Raw genomic sequence first — 6,000 nt, 5'->3', positions numbered from 1 at the left:
TGAATCGGTGTCTGACTCTCCTTTTTGTTTCGTGAGCGCTGACTGCAAGCTGTTACATAAATTTGATGGTACAATGAACTGCGCACGGGGTCTTTAACTTGCTTGGATGTATTTGCTTAACAGACACTTATTTTTGAGTCACATTTTATATTAAACAAATGGAGTTATGGTTACCGTGAAAATCCTTCTCCATTTTGCTCCAATGAAATAACGAAGCACGGAGAACCAACTCCATGTCCTAAACTTATCAAAGTCTCTCCACCTCTAATTGGAGGCCATTAAAAACTGAACTGAAATGCAACTTCTACTTGTGAATACTGGCAGGGGCAGTAATATGTCAGTGTGGTTTGGCTACAAGACCTTTAATTTATTCTCAAACAGAGAGACAAAACAGGCCTGCATGAACCTAAAACAACCCAACCTATGCAATATTACAACACCTAGGTACAGAAGAACAATAACACGTTCATTTTAAATTTTAATCATCTACAAGGAGGAGGATTTTTTTTAGTATTGGTGCAATTTTAAGTGAAATTGTTTTAAAAAACAACCATGGGAATGGGATTATCAGGGAAGGAGGTGGATTGTGTTTAAATTGAATAGTTTAACCTTCTGGAAATACACTGTATAATGTCTGCTCTGTAAGGTTAGCTTAGAAAAAAGAAGAGAATCAGCTGTATAGTCTACAGTTTAGTCTTTTTACTCATTGTAGACAGAAGTAAAATGTGTATTTCCTGTATTCAATACATGAACATTTGCAGTACACGCTTGCTTCTTCCACAGGAATTAAGAGGCAGCCAGGTGCTGGTAATCAACTGCACTTGGTTAACTGATCATTAGCAAGTGTCAACACCTCTGTGAAAGCGGAACTTCAGCTGGTGTGGAGCCCAGCAAAGTTGCCCCAAGGTCAGACTGTGCAATGCTGAGAGAAAATGGAAAAAAACAGATCTACATGTCAGACTCTACTCTAGGCTTCAGTTAGCATGTTAGATGTTAAAGTTCATGACAGTATAATTAGAACAAGACTGAACAAGTGTGGCTTTTTCAAAGAGTTGCCAGGAGACAGTGTCTACTCTCTAAAGCGAACATGGTAGCACAGCTTAGGTTTGTAAAGTTGCATTTCAACAAATTTAAAGACTTCTGGGATTTTGTACTTTGGAGAGACAAGACCAAAGTTGAGATGTTTGGACATAATGTACAGCATCAATATGCAAAAACCAAACACAGCATATAAACACAAACATATCATACCAACTGTCAAGTACGATGGTGGAGGGGTGATCATTCGGGCTCGTTTTGAAGCCACAAGACCTGGGAACCTTACGCTCACTGAGTCAACCATCTGTCTGCCAAAGTGTGCTGGAGTCGAATGTGAGACCATGTGAGTCCAACAAATAAAGTTTTGCAAAAATTGAGTTTTGCAACAGGACAATGATCGCAGCCACAGCAGCAAAACAACAACAGAATGGCTCAATAGAAAAGAATCAAGGATTCGCAATGACCCAGTCAAAGTCCAGACTATCTCATTGAAATGCTGTGGTAGGAGAGAGACGTGCAAAAAATGAATGTCTGTAATACTCAATGAAATGAAGGAACACTACCAAGAAGAGTGGGCCGAAATTCCTCAACAATGATAATGAGAGACTGAGAAAGTCACAGTGAAAAGGATTAGTTCAAGGTATTTCTGCTAAAGGTGGTTCTACAGGCTGTTGAATCATGAGGTGGACTTAGATTGCATGGAGTCTGTTTAAAAAATTTCTCAAATAACTGCATGATTAGGCCAATATGGCAGAACAATGGCGGAGGACTCTAAACGGTTTTTCTGCCAATTTAACTTGGATGCAGCACCTAATGTATGTCTCCTAAAGGTAGGGGAACTTAGCATCATATCCTTAGCTGTAAATGTAGGCTTTATAAAGACCATTTTCTTAATAACCGGGTCTATTTAAAGACTATGCAATGACTAGCATGGATCCTAAATCAAACAACTATGAGCCTGCAGAAAAAAATATGTACAACTACAACTATACCCATGTATTATTGTTTTTATTATCATTATTATAATGCACACCTACAATTCTCACAAACCTTTAGTTCAGCAGTTTTAAGATTCATTGTTTGATTGCAGCATGTTCTAATTATCCAATAATAATCCATTCAAGTGTTTGGTCAGCAAAAAACAACTTTGGTAAGTAATGAGCTTGTGCGAAGTTTGTGAATATATTAGAGTCAAGCACAAATAAATGAGCAACACAGACTTTACCAGTGGAATAAAGGTCAGTGAGACAAGCTAATCTGTTCAGTCTTTACCAAAACAAAACATGTCACATGCACAACTGGATCATTAAAGCAATCCTCGCAATTCGACAGGGTTCTCTGGTCATGTGGAACTGATATGTGTAATCAGGTGACATTTTCTTCATAATCTACACAACATTCAGAAAGCAACAAGGAGACATTGTGCCAAACGTATCCTTTAACTAATGACAGAGCTCAAACCAGAGGCCCTCATTTCAAAGTGGGATTGGGGCTAATTTCCTGGTACGTTCAAGGGTAACTGTACCTTTTCTTCTTACAAGGTTAGATTGCCATGGCAACTTACGTTGAGACCTAACCTGGACTGGAGCAGGTTAGGCTCGAGATTAGAGAGCAACAAATGTAAAATAACTGCCTGCCACCCAATCAGCTCACCAGGTATCACCATTTCTTCAAGATTGCTTGGACGTCAGTGGCATGGAGTTATTTCGTGGTAAGATCAGCCACTTTTTTTATGAGTTCCTCCATCTCTTCAGTTAATGGACTCAGGGGCGGATCTAGAAGGGTGGCATGGGGTGGCAAGTGCCACCCTAAAATGATCCCTTGCCACCCCAAGTGCCACCCCAGTTTTGCATATGAGAGTGTTGTTTGTTAAAATAAGATAGCATTAACAGTTTGAGCGTAGTTACAGTCAACAGTGAATATAAATGCTAAAACTGAATATATTGCATAGTGTTCCCCCCTGCACCATTAACAAATGGTTCAGCCCGTAGCAGGGACCGGCTTTTTTCTTGTTTTCAGTAGCAAGTGATGCTTATGATTGTGCCAGAGCACATTTTGAACAACACCATGGGAATTTCGGATTTTACACAGGTGGTTGGATGTTACACTCTGGAAATGGAAGGAAGGTGAGTGTTATTAACCCTCTGTGGTCCACGGACACGCTGCACCTCCAAATCACATGACTAATGTAAGCTGACATAGCAACAAGCTGCAGCCACGCTGAGTCTCTATTTCAGCCCACATTAAAAGTTCGGACTTCAAAGTTTTTAAATTTTAATTACAGGCCAGTAAATCCAGAGTTATGATAATATATATAAGCCATGCATTTTTCTAAATACTGTCGTCACGTTTTTGTCTGTGTGTTTTAAGCGTTTTCTAAGGACAGCGCGAAAACAGTATAGAAAGGAAAAAAGCCACCTCTTTCCTATCGGTGGAAAAATGTACCATGTCGACCAATTAAAAAAAAGTCAACACGTGAGATTTGGTTATTTGGTTGTTTAGGAAGAGGGAAAGTTTTGGGAGTGACGGTAACAGCAGCGAGACAGAGCGAGTGAGAGAGAGAGAGAGAGAGAGGGAGAGTTTTTAGATGTGGGAGATTTGTGACGTTTAGTGTGGAGTGTATACTTAGTGTGTTGTGTGGTCTTGTGTAGTTGTTCTGTTGTGTAGTCGTTTTGTTTTGTGTGTCAGTGAGGGCACTAATGAATGTCACTAAGGCACATTTGCAACGTAAACACTGTCACTAAGTAGAAAACCAGCGGAGTGATACACCACCTGTTGTCAGGCCTGCAGGTTTATCCCTGTGCTGTTCTGTCTTTTGGTGGACAACCTTTTTTTACTGGCACACATCATTTGTGGGGCATCTTATTGCGAAACCTGATTGTTCTCTCATTTTAGTTTTAGTAATATTTTTAAATGGTTGTACAAAATGAAGAAAACGGCAGGTGTGTTGGCTGCATTTTTAGATAAATAGTTGTATATGTTTACAAAATGTACATTTTATATTTGCATTTCAAGTTATAAAAATTTAGTCAACATGCCTGTGGTTTTTTTTTTACAGTAAAAAAATACTACTAGGATTTTAAGTTCTTTGTGTGATTTCAGATCAGTAATACTAATGCAGTATGTCAGTGAAAAAAACAACTAAATTCAGTTGAGCTGAAAAGAATGATACCAAACAAGGCAAGGGGGAAAAATAAAATGAAACAATCTGAGGGTGAAATACAAACGTAAACTCAAAAGGAGTCAAAAATGGCCGGTTGTATTTCAGACCTCAGTGGGTTAATCCACCAAATCATGAAAAATTAGGTTTAAATTTTTGTTCATGACAGTGCAGATTTCTGACATTTTGTGTAATTTAAGCTGTAACAATGTGATTGTTTTCTAACAAATAACAGTGTGAAACTTAAGTTAGACTTGTGTTTGTAAATGAACCGCGCTACAGACAATAATTAAGTTATAGACTATGTTTATATGAAAAACGTGTATACTTAGTGCATTTGAATTATTTTAACCATATGTAACCACCTGCATATGTGTTTGGGGGGAAAAAAAGGCTTTGATTTTGCCACCCAATTTGATTTCTTTGCCACCCTCATGCCACCCTAAGAAAATTTCTCTAGATCCGCCCCTGAATGGACTTGGACATTTGATTTGTCCAGTCTTCACCTCCAGCAGTATTTATACTCATTTTCCATTAAATCGTCAACAGCATGGTAGTGTAGCCTGTGGGCAACCCAAATCTAAATCTCATGGGTGACTCTTGTTTTTGAATTCCCAGTAACCTCTTGTTTCCTGTGCCTCAGGTTTAGTTCCTCCACTCACATGTGCCTATTGCTTTGCTCAGCTCTTCCACACTGATTGAGGATTAAGCCAGTGTGCCCCGCTCACTGCTCTGCATCGTTTCTCTCATTGGGATCCCCTTATATCCAACCAGCATGTCACCCTCTCGCTGCTGGCTAAAATGCTGTTCTCCAGCCAAAGTCACACAGGCTACTTCATGCTTGTAGCCACTCACAAACACCTGCCAACCTCCACTAAACCAAAGCTAAGATCTCAGCTATTGCATGGCAACTGCAAAATATGGCTTGTACAGCTCAGTCCATATAATTGGACACTGGCCCTTTTTTTAAGGTATTCAAATGAGTTATGAAATAAAAACATTCAAAAGCAGGCATTCAAGAATAGTTGTATACAAATTATAATCCACATTGTTTAGAAATTACAGAGGATTAACTCTGGATCTTTTTCATGGCAAATACATTTGAAAAAGGGCGGACCAGTTTGCAAACAGCATTGCTCGGACCAGCAGGTGGGGACATTTTCTTTCTTCTTTCAACTCTTTTGTTGTTTATTATAATATTTAAAAATATGAGAGTTTGTTACCAAGATTATCTCACAAAAGTATAGTATATATCTGCACTTTGTGTATATTTATAATCCAATATTTGACATTGTCAAACAACAGCGCACATGACACTTTGAGCTGAACCTGCCGAGGCTGCAAAAATGATGAAATAAAATTTCCAGGCTAGATTAGATCTGTTCTGACGTCAAAACCAATTACGAGAAGTATGTCTAATCTTGATTGTGTGCTTTAACAGAAAACATTGTAGTGGAGATATGAAGCAACTTAGTGTATATTAGCTTACTCATTCATTTTGCAAGATTAAGCTGGGGGATACAGTTATTATGTTGGACTAGTGCAGAACTACTAAGCATCACATGCTGCACTGGTTTATGGACACAGATTTGGGAGTCACACAAAAAATCCTGATTTGTCCCAACACTTCAGGAGTCTTCTCTATGTCTAAGCTTTTATTGAGAATGATGTTTACATCTGATTTCTTAACACAAGGTCCTTTTCACAAAGCTACAGTGTTGTGAAAAAGCATTTGCCATTTTTTTGTATATTTGCCGCATTTAAATGTTTCAGTTTATCAAACAAACTGATTTGTTTGATGA

The sequence above is a fragment of the Oreochromis niloticus genome, linkage group LG18, assembly GCF_001858045.2.
Source record: "Oreochromis niloticus isolate F11D_XX linkage group LG18, O_niloticus_UMD_NMBU, whole genome shotgun sequence".
Taxonomy (NCBI): domain Eukaryota; kingdom Metazoa; phylum Chordata; class Actinopteri; order Cichliformes; family Cichlidae; genus Oreochromis; species Oreochromis niloticus.
The sequence above is the reverse complement of the archived record's forward strand: the minus strand, read 5'-3'. Positions refer to the sequence as shown.